The 16,849-nt window shown below is 34.3% G+C and overlaps 1 long non-coding RNA gene across 2 annotated transcripts in view; it reads left to right on the top strand.

The window, feature by feature from the left end:
• The window catches only part of LOC102164036 (uncharacterized), a 279,677-nt gene extending 263,439 nt beyond the window's left edge, over nucleotides 1-16,238 (top strand). The window contains exon 6 of one of the 2 annotated variants that reach the window (XR_014823728.1): nucleotides 13,080-16,238. This is a non-coding gene — a long non-coding RNA (uncharacterized LOC102164036). Of the gene's footprint in view, nucleotides 1-11,673 lie in introns of both variants that reach the window. The other variant, XR_014823732.1, reaches the window with a different exon arrangement.
• Nucleotides 16,239-16,849: the final 611 nt, after the last annotated feature.

The raw sequence follows: 16,849 nt of genomic DNA, 5'->3' as shown, positions 1-16,849 counted from the left end.
ATTTTTGTTGACCTCCTATAATGTGAAGTTTATTTGCCCTTTTAGGAATAAAGGATACCTTTTAAGAAATTATTTTATTATCTAAACATGTTTGAAATTTTAAATCTTGGTGGGAAACCCTGACTCATTACTAACAACCCTACGTTTTATGTTTGTCTATCTTCACCATCTTTGTTACGAGTCACAAGGACAAGTTCATAGGAAGTAGGATAAGTGGAGACAACAAAACAATAGGTTATCTTCAATGCAACTTCAGGGGCCAGTGTGTCCAGGAGGTCCCCTCATAGCAGCATCACTATAGCATTTTGCTTTGAATGATATATCAAAAGCTTATGAGAACATTCCTAAGTCTTGTTTTATTGCTGGGAATCTGGTTCTTGGAGAAATATTACTTATGTATACTTTCCATCTTTTGGGAAATCAGAGATTGTTGTGTTTGGGGTCCCCTAGTTAGGAAACCTAATACATGTGGTCACAAACCAAATGTTGCACCAACTAGTGCCAAACTCTCAGAAGTCTGACTCAGTATAAGTGTACGTTCCCTGAATGTAATTCACATTATAACTCACACTTGTTTGTACATCTTTCTATACATCATAATTTTACCAAGGGTAATTTAACTTGCTAGATTTGTGGAATTTTTGGTATGAACATATTTTTTCCCATTTGAGGACATTTTAGAACAAAAAGAGAGTCACCACATCCAGTTGTCCTTGAATTGGCCTTGGTATGAAAAAAAAATACAGGTTCCAAAATTGCTTTATTGAAAGATTTATTGGCCAAAGCAAATTTTTTAAGATGTAAATTTTATTTTCCTATTCTTCTCCCCCACTTAATGCCCCTTCATTTCCCTCTGCTCCTATTCTTCATCTTGACATGCTTCCATTCCATCCTGGGTGCCCAGAAAACTCCAAATATCAATTTTTCTGTTGAAGCAAAACCACAGCAGAACAGGAAAAATTAGTCAGAAATTATTATAAGCTCTAGTCTCAACTAACAGCACTTGAGAAAGACTTCCTAAAGCCTAGATAAGACAGAAATTTAGACTAGTTCCAGGAATACAATTCTAGGTCTCCTGGTTCTAAACATCTTAGTTTGTATAGGTGGGGACCTCAGATGCAAAGAGTTAGGTAGGAAAGACAAGAAGAGGAAGAACTTGGTCATGTGTTAGGAGATCTCTCATTGCATTGTATAGAAAACCAGTGGAATTTAGGAAAGTTGTAGATGTTAGACAAGGCAGATTTTTATTTGTTTGTTTGTTTTTCTGGAAGCTATATTCTTGAATTCATTTTGTGAAATTAGATTATGATTCAGTTCTGTATATCAGTGATAAGTAAACATTTTCAGTAAAGGGGCAGATAGTAAATAATTTAGGCTTTATTGGCTGTATGGTCTCTGTTAGAACTGCTAATCTCTGCCATTTTAGAGTGAAGCCAGAAACAGGCAAGAAAAATGAATGTTTATGGCTAAATTCCAATAAAAATCTGTTTACAAAAAAAGGTGGAAGTTACAGTTGAAAGACCACTGTTCCAAGCAAAGAAAGGATGTGCACATTGGCAATTTCAAGGATAGGCCAAGTAGACAGCATTCAGAGTATATTTTGAAGCAGGTATGACTTATACTCATCTCACTTTTTATGAATAGTCTTCATTCAGCAATAGGTGATTGAACAGGAAAGCAAACACTGGAATGGAAAATAATGCTATTGCCAGATTTTCATTGCTGAATATTTTAAAGAAACCTAGATAAAAACGTACATAAAACCCAAAATAAATTGCTCTTATAGATAAAATAAGGGATTAGAGAGATAATTACATGTTTCCATTATCAAAATATTAAATATTATTTTAAATAATATTAACTTTATTAACTATTACATTTTTAAATACATATAGTTAAAATAATTAGATGTTCCTGCTCTAGTCCTTGAACTCTAGAGTAGGGAATCTCTTGGTAAAGACACTCATGATACTAGAAACTAAAGGGATAGTGAAAAATCAGCCATCCTGCATTAGCCAAGAAACTGAAGAAAAGTATGAAAAAATGAAGGACTTCCATGTGGAAAGAAAACACTCAATTTCCCATTAACCCTTATTTGCAAGGAGAATTTTTTTCCTGACAATAAAGGACAACCTTGAAAATTTTGACTGATGAAGACACATTCAACATTGGCCCTTTTCAGGGTTACAACTTCTTCCTTTGAGTCAACAAGTTAGTCCAGTCATGAGAATCTCCCAAACTGCCTAGAACTCCTTATCTCCTTGTTCATCTTTCAGATCTTTATCCAAGGAGCATTCCTTTTCCTTTGTGACAACACAAGGTCTAATTTAATGGGAAAGAACCTATTGTGCAACTATGCAGAGAAAATTCCCATATTAAATCTCCACTGATGACCTCTTTCCTAAAATCCCTGAGGAATCTCTATTCAAAATGAGATCACAGTCAACTGGAATATTGAGTTACTGATACTCTTGTGCCTAAATCATCAAAACAAAGATTTCAAGGAGTTCTCGGGTTCTTGTTCATAGAAACTCTACTAATCTTGGTAGAACTATTGGGAAGATTCTGGTGGTTCCAAACATGCACAATAGTCTCTTAAATCACATAGCCTAATAGATAAAGAACTTATCATACCTTGGATTTGTTCTTACAATATTCTGATATTTTTCATTACAAAAACCCCATAAATGTCAATATAGTTTCTTCAGGACCCCATTTCCATATAGAATAGTCATCTTTTTAATCTCTTTAGTCCTAAGCCCAAATACTCTATTATTCTCCATGCTTTACAATGTATATGCTACATATTCAATAGTGTATATGCTGTCCTCTTTATTGTCCCTTAAAGTTATTCAATATTGATTTTGTTTTTGTTTGTTTGTTTGTTTTTTCCTGGAAAAAAAAGATAATGTATACCTGGACAGTTAGGTCCCAGGAGTTTACTGAGGCACCCTTCTGACTGACATAATTAAAGACTGAGAGGATTTAATGTAGGTCTAAAATTGAAAGGATTAAACAAAACATTTTTCATTTTAAATATATTATGAAAACTACTCCCTTTGGAAGTTAGAGAAAAAGATGTTTGTTTTTTTCCAGTTCTTTCCAATTGAAGATTTAGACTAGTACATTCCTAGGCATCACATTTTTGGGGAAGGATTTATGTAATCTTAGAAAACCTTGCTCCCTGGAAATTGGGCATCCACACAATCAGAAGGGAAAGGAATACTAATTTTTTCTCCCTGCAGCACAAGAGGAAACACTGCAAGAGAGCAAGAGTGAAGTATGGGATTAGATCATTGGTTTGCAGCAAATGCTGTGTACACATGAATAAGCCAGCTTGTGGAAGATGGCCTGCAGTCTAGGGAACTCTTAGGTCTGAGACACAGAAATCAGATTCATTTTTAGTTGCAAGGGTGAGGGAAAGTAGATTTTTATTTTATCTGAGAAAAAACATTCCCTCCACCAATGATTCAGACTTCAGCAAAAAAAAGGCAGCAAACCTTGGGCTGAGTGAGAAGGCAATCTTTTCCTGTCCCTAAAGATAAAAGGCAGTGGGCTTGGACTCTGGTGCTTTTGGGGGATCAATGGGTCCTTTATAATATGGAGTTTAGCAAGTGGCTCTGGTATCAGTTATAGGTGTATAGCTCTAGCAATAATGACTTATTCCCTTAAGGTGACAATTTATCATTTATTGTGTGTGTGTGTGTGTGTGTGTGTGTGTGTGTGTGTGTGTGTGTCTAGTCTTTTTAGGGCTGCACCCATGGCATATGGAGGTTACCAGGCTAGGGGTTGAATCAGAGCTATAGCTGCCAGACATGCCACAGCCACCAGATCCAGGCTGCGTGTATGTGTGTGTGTGTGTGTGTGTGTGTGTGTGTGTGTGTGTCTTTAGTCTTTTTAGGGCTGCACCCATAGCATATGGAGGTTACCAGGCTAGGGCTGAATCAGAGCTATAGCTGCCAGCCTATGCCACAGCAACACCAGATCCAAGCTGCATCTGAGACCTACATCACGGCAACACTGGATCCTTAACCCAATGAGTGAGGCCAGGGATTGAACCCGTGTCCTCATGGATACTAGTTGGGTTCGTTAACCACTGAGCCATGACAGGAACTCCTTATCATTTATTTTTAATTTTATTTGGCTGTTCATATCTTTTTAAATTACAATTTAGTGTGGTTGAGTTTTTAAGAGTCAAGGGAAAGAAGTGGTTTATATCCAGTCTGGGAGAAAACCATCATGGATATGAATGGCACAGACTTGAGAATTTAAAACATAGCAAGAAGTGATCAGTAGAAGATGGGAATAATCCTAGTGTGGAGTGCACTGCTGTTTAGTTGATGTCAATCAATAAGGATAATATACGAAGCAGAAATCACTGGAGAAGGTAATAGGAAAAGACCGGACTTATCAAAATGAATGGATGTTTACCACTCGAGTTGTTTCTCGTGTGTGCATATTTCATTGTGTGACTTATTATAAATGGAAAAAGAAATGTAATCGGTAATTCAGAAATATTTGTGTGGCATCATTGAGAATTAGCTTTGATGACAAAATCAAGAAACTGGTTTTCGTTTGAACAGAACTATTTCTCTTCACTCCCATCAGTGTAAATGATAAGATGAATGTTGAATGGCCCTGAATGGTATAATTATAGGTTTAATTTTGTAATTTTAAGGTAGTTTTGAATTATATAAAGTGTTTAGTGACACACAAAATAATGCAATTTGCATTCTTCTTTGGATATGTCCAATGTATTTTATGAAGATATTCTAGAGTAACTGCATATCTATAATTTTTCCCACTTTGTTTATGCATACAATATAAACAGGTCTACACATTGCCACATTTATAGTCTGAATATTTAAGCACAGCTATGCAATTGTACAAAACAGAATTCAATCAATGGTTAGGAATTTATAGAATAAAATTATTTAAATAGAAATCTACTTTGAAATATTTTCTAAGTAAACTTCTGTCATTATGAACTGATGCTATACTTTTCTTAGTGTATTAGAATTTTTTGCATTTTGCATTATAATTCAGAAATTTCTGTTCATGTGAAACATTTCGTTGTAATTTTTTTTGTATTTATATTTCTTAAGTGATTGATGTGGCCTATATTTTAGCATGTGATTTTTAGAATAAGTTTAGCTCTTCTACACGTCAGTTAAATATTTTGACTGAAGAAAAGTAACCTGTGGTGTAACAGAAAAGTTTTCAGTTATTTTTCCAATTATGTTTTTATCTAGCAACTTCACTTTTACTTTTCTTTCAGAATTTTTATTTCTCTTGAGTTAGTATTCCATTAAATTTCCTATAAGTTAAAACACGGAGCCATTTATTTGTGGTTTTCCCTTATGCCTGGAATTTAATGGGGTTCAAACTAAAGTCTGGGATGTATAACAGAGCCCTTCTTCCTATGTAGTACCTGAAATGTAATATTTTTACTCCCAGGATTTTAGTTGGCTAATATATCTGCTCAGTTTTTTATTTTCTCCCAGTTGTTCTTTTGAGTAATGACTTGAGGATAAAAATGGTGCCAGATATTAAACTCAATTCTTTAAAACAACCCTTCTCTTTGGAATCTTGGCCCCTGTAATTATTTGATGCCTTGAAACTTCTCCAATGCCTTCCAAATATTTTTTTTAACATTTTCACTGGCATATCTAATAGTTCTCAATGAGATGGTTAGTCTAAAACAAACTGTTTGTGGGATACTGCTTACAAAGCATCTCCAAGAGATTTACACATATGGTCTTCTCTTCCTCGAGTAGCATCCTCATTCTGTGGGAGGAATGGACCTAGTGACTTGCTCCAAACAACTGGAATACATCAAAACTCATAGGATAAAACTTCTTAGATTAGTTTATCAAGACACAGACTTTTGGGAGTTCCTGTCGTGGCTCTGCAGAAATGAATCCGACTAATATCCTTGAGGATACAGTTTCGATCCCTGGCCTCCTCGCACAGTGGGTTAAGGTTCTGGCTGGCATTGCTGTGATCTGTGGTGTAGGTTGCAGATGCAGCTCAAATCTGGCATTGCTGGGGCTGTGGTATAGGCCAGCAGCTACAGCTCTGATTCAACCTCCATATGCCGCAGCTGCAGCCCTGAAAAGACAAAAAAAACTGACTTCCATCATGCTTGTACTTTCTCTTTTGCTGATAGTCTCTCTTAGACTCCCCCTGCTTGCCCTTTTTAATGAAGCAAGTTGCCATTTGGAATGGTCCATGTGACTCTTACCAAACCAAACTTGGGACTGCTCACCAAACATACAGTAACACGAATATCCTGACACAGGGTTGTAGTAGAGTAAATACGGCATTTATAGCCTGTTGCCAAGTAAGGAGAATGGGCAGCTCATGCTCAATAGACCTGAACTCTCAGATGGCTTTGGGGAAGAGTTTTTAAAGACATTGTGAGGGAAAGGGATACAGGTATGTGATCAACTTGTACAAATTTCTCTGGTTGATGGTAAATTAGCAAGCTGATATTTCAGGAATTTCAGTCATCAGCCATCTGGTGCCAATTAGTCTGGGGTCTTTGTGTTCATGGTCAGAAATTCAAATCTGATGGGGGTCTGTTTTCTTTAAAAACACCTTAGGAACGTGCATCAGACACTCTTATTTTTCCTTTAAATTTATTGAGATTATCATAAGAATTTCATATATGTAAAGCTTCCAGCTCTTTCTCAATGATTTAATATCCTATAATGAGTGTTTTGGTTCTCAGTTTGCTTTCTAAAATCACCAAAGTCTTCTTCATACCAATTATTTATTATCTAATCTTTTAACTCTTATTCAGTTAAATTTTTGCTTAACTTAAAATGTTTCCAGGAGCTCCCATAGTGGCTCAGCAGGTTAAGAACCTGACACTGTCTCCATGAGGATGTTGGTTTAATCCCTGGCCTCGCTCAGTGGGTTAAGGATCTGGCCTTGCTGCAGGCTGTGGTGTGGTCGCAGATGCAGCTCCAATCTGGAGTTGCTGTAGCTGTGTCATTGGCTGGCAGCTGTAGCACCTATTTGACGCCTTGCCTGGGAACTTCCATATGCCCCAGGTGTGGCCATAAAAAGAGAAAAAAATGTTTCCCGATTTAAAGCTTTGGCCAATAATGTAATCTTCCTGCACTCCACCCCCGGCCTAGACTGGATTCTTTGTTTTTTTTTTTTTATATGACAGGCAATTTAAAAATTTTACATTTGTTTGGAGTTCCCATGGTGGCACAGTGGAAATGAATCCAACGAATAACGATTAGGTTGCAGGTTCGATCCCTGGCCTCACTCAGTGGGTTAAGGATCCAGTGTTGCCATGAGCTGTGGTGTAGGTCACAGAAGCAGCTTGGATCCTACATTGCTGCGGCTGTGGCATAATCTGGCAGCTGTAGCTCTGATTCAACCCTTAGTCTGGGAACCTACATGTGTCATGATGCAGCCCTAAAAAGCAAAAAAAAAAAAAAAAAAAATTACATTTGTTATATATTTTTAAAAACTGTATTAATCTTATGAAATTTCACCAAATTGTCCATTATTATTGAATTAATTTTTCATCACTCCCATTTCATCATATTTAATGCAGCTTGATTCTCTCAGTTACAGTTTGAGGTTTCTATTCACTTTTATGTAGCCTGAGGGTGATAAGCAACTCAACAAAATTTATATCAATCTTTCTTATAATATTTTGTATCTGTTCTTTCTCTGGTGATTTGTTAAATTCCCTGTACAGAGCATTTTTTTTTCCTAGACAATAGAGAATTATTTGTATTTCTTTTCTCCTGGCTTCAGATTTTTCTCAATTTATATGAAGTCCTGGTGTTTTTGCTTTTTTCATAGAGAGCCCATGCCAAACATTTATTTGTTCTGCCATTTTTCCAGCAATTGTTTCAATTATCAAGAGCAGAAAAAGACATAATAAAATGGTTTCAGATGTTAGCAACAGATTTGGGGATAATAGTTAATTTAATACATGGAATCTTTTAAATTCATCACTAAATCCCATTTTAATGTCATGTGTGTTAGCAGATATTTTATTTATTTATTTATTTATTTATTTATTTATTTTTGGCCACTCCCATGACATGTGGAAGTCCAGGCCAGTGATCAAATCTACACTACACCTGCAACCTGAGACACAACAGTGACAATACTGGATCCTTTTCACCACCAAGAAATTTCCTTAGCCATCTTTTGTTATAGCCATTCAGGACTTATTCCTCTTTTATCCTCTTACCACATCTTTTTATTTTACCCACATTAAACTTAATGGGTTTGGTTTGCATTTTTTCTTTTGTCTTTTTTTTTTTTTTTTTTTTTTTTTTTGCCATTTCTTGGGCCACTCCCGCTGCATATGGAGGTTCCCAGGCTAGGGGTCTAATCGGAACCTTAGCTGCCAGCTTACGCCACAGCCACAGCAACGCTGGATCCAAGCCACGTCTGCGACCTACACCACAGCTCATGGCAACGCCGGATCCCTAACCCACTGAGCAAGAGCAAGGATCGAACTGTCAACCTCATGGTTCCTAGTCGGATTCGTTAACCACTGCGCCACAACGGGAACTCCCATTTTTTCTTTTGATTTTATTTATTTAATTCATTTAACTTTACTTGGTAAACTATGTATCACTTTTGAGATTAAGAAAAGAATAAAATTAAAAACACAACTAAGTACAATATCTATGATAAGTTCTAAATGGTGATAAACTATCTATTTTTAGTGAAAATGCATCAAAGAAAGAATTATCGTGCTCATCATTGAGTTTGCCTGTCTTACAAATAGAAATTTCACAAAAAAACTAAAAATAAATCTAAAATATTGAACATTCCATATGGTAGACTTTAGATTGAAATGTCAGCCCTAATTCATAAGAACTCTGGAATCAAAAAACACAGTACATATGTTAAAAATTTCCAAATTCTGTTATTATTAAAATGTATACAATGCATATATAACTTATTAATTTGACATAAAAACTGTCATTCTAGAACATAACTGAACAATTTATTATATTAAAGTTCAGTGATTGATTACTATAATTAGTTGGGTGTTCAACAAAAGCTACTTGAACAAATTATGGAAGAAAAGGAAATCGTAAGTCAGAATTAACTTGAAAGAAGATTACAATAAAATGAAACTCACCTTTTAATTCAAATTTTATAATTGATTGAGTTCTTTCATTTGACAACACTGGATGCTTTCCCATTAATCAGGAAGGCTTTTCAAGAAAGAGCAAATGAAACTTCAAACAGTTAATAACAATGACTTACTCAAGGAGGAACTTACAGGAGACATTTTTATGTCCAAACACATTCACCAATGTCTCATTGCTCATTTTCACAACAAAATAAAAAATAAAAGCCCATAGTAATAACCCAGTATTTTCTAATTACTCATGGATTAAATAATATGTTTATTTGAAAATGCATTGTATTTCTATTTTAATTATTTAAAATTTAAATTATAAGTGTGCTACAGATACTCTCTCATTTAGGGTATTCAATAAATAGAATCTATACTTAGTCATGTATTGTAGATAAACTGAAATGGGAACATTGGAAATTGAACACTATGACTTATTGAATTTATAGCTATAGTAGCAAGCTGATTCTCTGGCGGGTGTAGTATATATTTAATAAATGTTGCACAGTGGATACTAGTTAATGACCATTTTAAATGACAAAAGATTAAAAATAATAAATTTAGTAATAATACATGTAGTAGACATTTTTTGGACACTTATTATGTTCTGAATTCTTATCTAAGTGTTATAAATATAAACCCATATCTATTATCATCTCTTTATCATCTATGATTTACATTCTTCCAACAATGCTGAAAGAAGTGTTTATAATGTATTTTTTTAAAATGAGGAAACTGAGGCTCTAGCACATTAAGTAACTCACACATAGCCACATATTCGAACATGTCAAAATAAGAACTCTTAACTCAGATCTGTCTGACCCAAAATCCGTGTTCTTTTTGTGTACTATATAGTGTTTATTTCCAACTGCTATTTTCTGCTTCCTGAAATTATTTGTTGAGCTTATTTATTCTTAGTGTTCCCACTTGTGAGCCAGTGTTTTAGTTATTTTAAGTTTTTAAGCTGTGTGCTATATGAAAATTATGAAAAAGAAGAAATCCAATATCTGATGAAGTTAAAATATAAACATACACACATGTATGTATACATAGTGTTGGGTAACTTTGAGTAAATATTCTCTTTATTTTTAGGTACTGGATAACATAATTATCACTTTAGTTAGATTAGAATTTAGATATAAAGTGCAGTTCAACCCTATGTTTTCTGTTCTCAGAGGCATAGTATTACTACAAAATGCCATATTGGAAATGCTGCTCTCCGAACTTCAGGCAATTCATCTTTCTGGTATTCAGCATGAACTTGCTTGTTGCTAAGCAAATGCTTAGCTGAAAAAAAAACTAAGCTAAAATTTTTCACATTAACAAAAATCTCCATACTCACTTTTAAACTCCCAATTCTTGAACATCTTAACAAAAAGAAGGTTAACATGTTGATTTAAAGATACACACACGCACACACACACACACACACACACACACCATATATTATGTGTATTTTTATACACACACAAATTAGGTCTTTTTTTTTAAGTCTATGTGTATTTTCTTTTAAAAGGTAAGGCCTATTCAGTGCTCATTAACATAATAATGAATTGAATGGTATACCATTTCAGCTCAAATTACCTTTTCAGGGAAACATGACTAAATCAAACTAGAAGACAGCATTCTTGTATTATATTGACAGAACATTATATGTTTAATTCCTAAATACTGATTTAGACAATTAATAACATAAAATATCAAATATTAAAATTTTTTTCATGTATCAAATATTTATTGATATATAAAATATAATATGCATGGAATTAAGTGACAAATATTTGTCAATAACAAGTTGTCCTGCCCTCTGTATTCTAGTGGGAAATGATAAGTGGTCTTGTAAGTTAGGTTAAAGAAAATTTATAAGTAGTAGAATTAATAATGTGAGGGCCAACTAAAAAATAATCTCATTTACAAAAACATTGTGTCTCTTTGGTCAAAATGAAATTAACCTGTATTTTGGAAACACTTCCTTAGTTCTAAATATTGCTATTTCTGTATAGTGTCAGTTGAAAACCTTTCAGCTATAACTGTTAGTCAAATAAGCAAGTCATCCCTCTTTTTCCCAATAGGAAAAGTGGAGGCTGGTGATGAAAACAAGTGTCTTTCCTGGTCAACAGACTTATCAAGTTGGAAAGACTGACAATATACTTTTGTACAGAAAAACAATATATCTGTAAGACAATTATACAACTAACAACAAAACTACATTTATAGTTGTTAGGAAAGATCTGTGAGGAAAATACCCACTTCACCTCCTTTCCAAATCTAGCCAAACCCCTAACTTCCTAACATTTAAAATGTTTTCCTTTCTTAAAGGAACAGAGAAGATTAAAAATCATGTAATTGTGGGTAATTAGTAGGGCAGAACTCCTTGTCTCTTTCTAGTAAGGTTTTGGTGGCATACTCCAGCTTTCATCATGACATATTTTCCTGAAGGTCACTTCCATCTGTAGATACATTCAAACCAGTGCATTGTCATTTTCTTTCTTTCTTTCCTTTTTTTCTTTGGTTTATAGGGCTGCACCCATGGCATATAGCAGTTCCCAGGCCAGGGGTCGAATCAGAGCTGCAGCTGATGGCCTACACCACGGCCAGAGCAATGCAGAATCCGAACTGAGTCTACCACCTACACCACAGCTCATGGCAATGCCAGATCCCCGACCCACTGACCCACTGAGTGAGGCCAGGGATTGAACTCACATCCTCATGGATACTAGTCTGGTTTGTTTCTGCTGTGCCACAATGGGAACGCCTCATTTTCTTTTACTTACAAACTATTACATTGTTTCTTATGTCTAGCTGTTCCCAGCATATTCATGAAATTTTGAGATAGTGACAAAAACAAACATAATTTTAGAAAGCTTTTCTAAAGATGGATGTAAAGTATGTTTGTTTGTTTTAATATTATAAGTACTTCTGGGCAAGCAGATTAAATAATACTAACAGCTTTAACCTGCAGCTTTCCATTCATCTGGGTTATTTTGGCAGATAATGGCTCTAACATTTATAGATTTTCAGGCTCTTTGAAAGAAAGGTTAAATTTCAGTATAATAAGTGACTTTAAAATACAGGTCACTAGAAAATTCAGTATGTCTAGTTATTCTTATCTCAAGTGGTAAATCAGTACTTGATAAAAATTTAATTTTTGAATGGGATGTGAATTATATTCCACTGACTTAGCCTTGTTGATGTCTTTTCTGAATATTACTTGCCTAGTGCTGCCAAAGTCCAGGCCGACTGATGGTGATTGCTTTTAGAACAAATTCATATATATGTGGACTTGATGTTTCCTGTACTTTTCCTGGAGCCAGTTTTATGTTGTGATATTTTGTCAAGATATTTTGTCATGTTGTGGTCAAAATCAGTGTAACTTTTGGAGTACTGAGCTAATAATATACGATGAAGCCTAAAATGGAGAGATTAGTCCAACTGTTTTCTGAAATAAGAGCAGTGATCAACTTTGGTAACACCTTCAGATTACTTTAAGCCACATATTAATTAAAGTTTTTGATACTTACTTTTGAAATCTAAGGTAAATGGATACATATAAAACAAATTTGTTAGTATCCTTTTGCACAATGAATTCTTTTATAGAAGGATTTGTTAGAAATTAAATAATAAAATGTCAAATAGTAAGGGGCCTCATATTTCCTAGTTCTCCTTTATCTGAATTTGCATCTAAGGTACTGACTGGAGTATGCATCAAATTCATGCATGTTGCCACTAAATCTATGTTTTGGCATTATCACATACTTTAAAAATGCTTATACAATAATTACATACAAAATAATTATTACTACAAAGTTATATACAGTTTTTCAGAAAGCATATTTTGAAAAAATAAGTAGTATTTACTCACGTATTTTCTTTGTGCTTTGCAAACTAAATGAGAAAATAAAGGAAATAGTATCTTTTTGCTATTTCTTACCAACTTCCTTTCCAGATTAACTAAATGCACATGCTTGGGCACTGTCCAGAGAACTATGAAATGGGTCTGAATCCCACAGGAAATAAATGAGAGAAAAGAGTAGAGAAAGCATTTTAGTGGACCGGACAGAAAAGTGTACGTAGCATTCCAAAGCAGTTTTTCACTCTCTTTGAAAAAACTGGAAGGAAATAAGACCTTCCACGAAAGAACTAAAATGTTTGTTCCCCATATTCCACTCCACATCAAACCCTGATTTCATTCTTTATTCTCTTTGTCCACCATTCCTCAGCCAGCTGCTGTTTTCACTCAGAAGCAGAATTCTAGGCCTGTAACTTTCAGATATCCAGCCAGCTCTATAATGTAATATTTTCAGCGGAACATGGATGTCAACTCTTCAATTTGTTTGTTCTTTTCCCTTTTATCATCAGTACAGCTCAGATGCTGACTTTACCAGCAGAAATGCATATAGCATGTGTTTAGCCCTGATAATGACTATCAATGTTTAATTATATTTTAAATTCATAATGGAAAAAAAATTATTAATGACTGTGATAAACATGCTAGGTGAAATCTGTAACAACATGGTGCTGACACTGTTGTTAAATTTTATGACAGAGTTACCAAATTGAAAATCAGGCATGCAGGCCCAAAAAATTTACACAGCTCTTTGCCCAACACAAAAAAAGGTTAGTCGTTTTTTAACATTTGCATATGATTTCTTGCTCCGCCCTGGATTAGCCTTCTGACCTTGAGCAAGCCAATTATTTTCTCTAGAAACTTAGTTTTCTCTGTTCTGAAAATTAGCATGAAAAGATTAGATCATATAATTTCTAGAGTTTCATCCAGGCTTATTATCCTGCCCCTATGACTGGATAAAAACAGCTTTCAGAAGGGTGCTATGAGATAGACATACTTATGTCAGTATTGGACATAAATGTGTGTGCTTAACTACTGTTCATAATCCATACTTACGAATTTCTAAAAGTGATGATTTTGAGGATTACAGATAGCAGTCATGGGGAGATCTATGCATAGCACAATGTGTGATAAAACATCTCTTTTTATTATTGACAACTGAACAGTGAGGAACAATGAGGAAATTTGTTCTGTCTTTAACTGTTTTCTTCAAATCGTCATTTTAATTGAAAAATAATTGCCTCAAAAAGTTCTCGTATCTTATTGCCCCTAATTAAGTTTTAAGATCTGATTTATCTCTAATATCAAAGAGTGGAAAATTTAATACTCCACAGAAACTGTAATTTAATTCTTCATGGCTATTATGCAATTAATAAAATTAAATGTTGCCACTCCATGACAATTCCTTTTTTTGAAATGCAAATCGAGAGAATTTATTTGTATATTTCAAATACTTTATACATTTGTTCAAAACTGATTAAACATATAAAATACTATTTTCAAAAATTAGTGATATAATTATTTTAGTGATGGTCACCCCAATAAAATCATACATTCTGAATTTTTAATATAAACTTTGATAAAACATATTAGCTCCATCCATAAATGCTTACTAAACAGCTATAAGACCTCTTCCTAAGGAAAAAAAAAATATGTTCCTGCTCAGCATGGTATTCCTAACTAATAAACAACATTTTATTTTCAAAGGGCTGGGACAATATAAAGAAGTATGATAAAATTTTAGAGTCAAAATTTTGACTTGAGTGTAAAAGTCATTTGTTCATTAATTCATGAATTTGTACATCTTTATTTATGATTTATATAGCCACTTTTATTGATTCTGTAATTGTCACCGTTGTTTTAAAATACATTTCAAATCAATCTGAGATGTTTGGTAAATCCCATCACACTGTTTCTTTATCATGGACTGTGACCATCATTTAATGTAAAAACACTGCCTACCACTTTGCCTCAAATTCATGGGATATCTCAGCCTTCATTTTTACAGGTCATTTAAATAAATTTTTATTAATGTAGTATTACACATTCATATCAGCTTTTATAAATATTTTCTAAATATCTCAAGCATGTTCTCCCTTCAACTTCACTAATTTCTATCAGTTTACTTTATGCCATGCCTCACTCATGTCAGGGTCTTCTGATACCGTTCCATAATATAATTCTAAAAATTTAGCTTCATTCTTCCAATAGATATGAAAGATATACCTTTCCCAGGAGAATGTTTGAAACTCTTAAGACTTGAAAGTTTCCGGACTGGGATCAAACCCACACCACAGCAGTGACCTGAGCGGCAGCAGCGACAATGATGGATCCTTTATCCACTACACCAGAGGGGAGACACAACACCGTATCCTCTAAGTATTCTCCCACTTAAGAAGGATTAGTTTTCTTTCGTTGGGGACAGTATTCTGTATGTGTTCATTAAGTCAAGTTGATTGCTATATTCATTCACATCTTCCATATCCTTACTTCATTTTTATTTTATCAGTTCATTTCTGAGAGAGAGTATTAAGGTCTGTCAATTTTGCTTTATATTTTTGGGACCTTGTCGAGGATTGCATATATATATAAACTCTCTTTGTATTCTGTTGATCAGTTGACATCACGAAATATCTTTTTTTTTAAATCTATAGTGATTTTGTTACCTTAAGATCTTTTATCTAATATTTAGATATTTAATATTTTATCTAGTATTAGAATGGCTAGTCCAGTTTCTTACATATAGTTTTTACACATAGATTTTTTTTCTGTTTTTACTATCAATTGATTGTGTCTTTAGGAGTTGATTGGGAATTTTTTGTAAGTAACACATACAGCTTTACTTTCTTACTAAATCTGGAAAGTTTGCCTTTATTTGGTGTTTTTAGTTTACTTACCTTCAATGTAGTTATTGATATGTTTGGATTTGAAGTTCAATTCTTGCTACTTGATTTCTATGTATCCCCATTTGCTCTTTGTTTTTTCATTTCTTCTCTCTTGCCTTTTTAAGTTGTATCAAATATTGTTTGTGGTTTTATGTCTTCTAATGATGTTTTAGGTTAAGCTCTTTGTATTATTTTTAGAGATTTAATATACCTCTGTAACTTATTGGGTATGTATTCAAAAGAATTCTATTACTTCATGACTATTTTATTTATCACAGTCCCTCAGTGATTATTCTCTTTCTACTCTTGGTGTTCTTATTTTTATATCTTTAGTTCTAAAAATGCCATAAAATGAACTTTGATTTGACTTCAACAACTGATAGTTTTAACGAGCTTTACATACATGGATAGATAGATAGAGATAAGAGTAGAAATAGATGAGGGATTCTCAACCTCAGAACTTTTTCCATTTTGGGCTAGATGATTCTTTGTTGGGGGGAAGGGCTATCCTGTACATTCTAGGATGGTTAGCATGACTTCTGGTCTTCTACCTACTAGATGCCTCTAATTTCTACCTTCTCTCTCCTACAGTGACAATAAATAACATTTCTAAACATTGAAAAATGGCCTTGAAGGGAAGGGAGACAAAATTGCTCTCATCCTTGGGTGAAAAACATTGATAAAGAACATAGATCATTGGAGCTCCGATCATGGCTCAGTGGAAATGAATCTGACTAGGACCCATGAGCTTGGGAGTTCGATCCCTGGCCTCACTCAGTGGGTTAAGGATCTGGCGTTGCCATGAGCTGTGGTGTAGGTCGCAGGCACCTCTTGGATCCAGTGTTGCTGTGACTGTGACATAAGCCGGCCGCTATGGCTCCAATTGGACCCCTAGCCTGGGAACCTCCATATGTGCAGATGCGGCCTTTGGAAAAAAAAAAAAAAGGAACATAGATCATCTATGTTTAATAACTTCTTTACTCT

This window comes from Sus scrofa, chromosome 13 (assembly GCF_054392235.1).
Source record: "Sus scrofa isolate SSC_HxYL_T2T_F1_AM1 chromosome 13, Sscrofa_HxYL_maternal_Yorkshire_Landrace_v2.0, whole genome shotgun sequence".
NCBI lineage: Eukaryota > Metazoa > Chordata > Mammalia > Artiodactyla > Suidae > Sus > Sus scrofa.
This window is presented reverse-complemented; position numbering and strand designations above follow the sequence as displayed.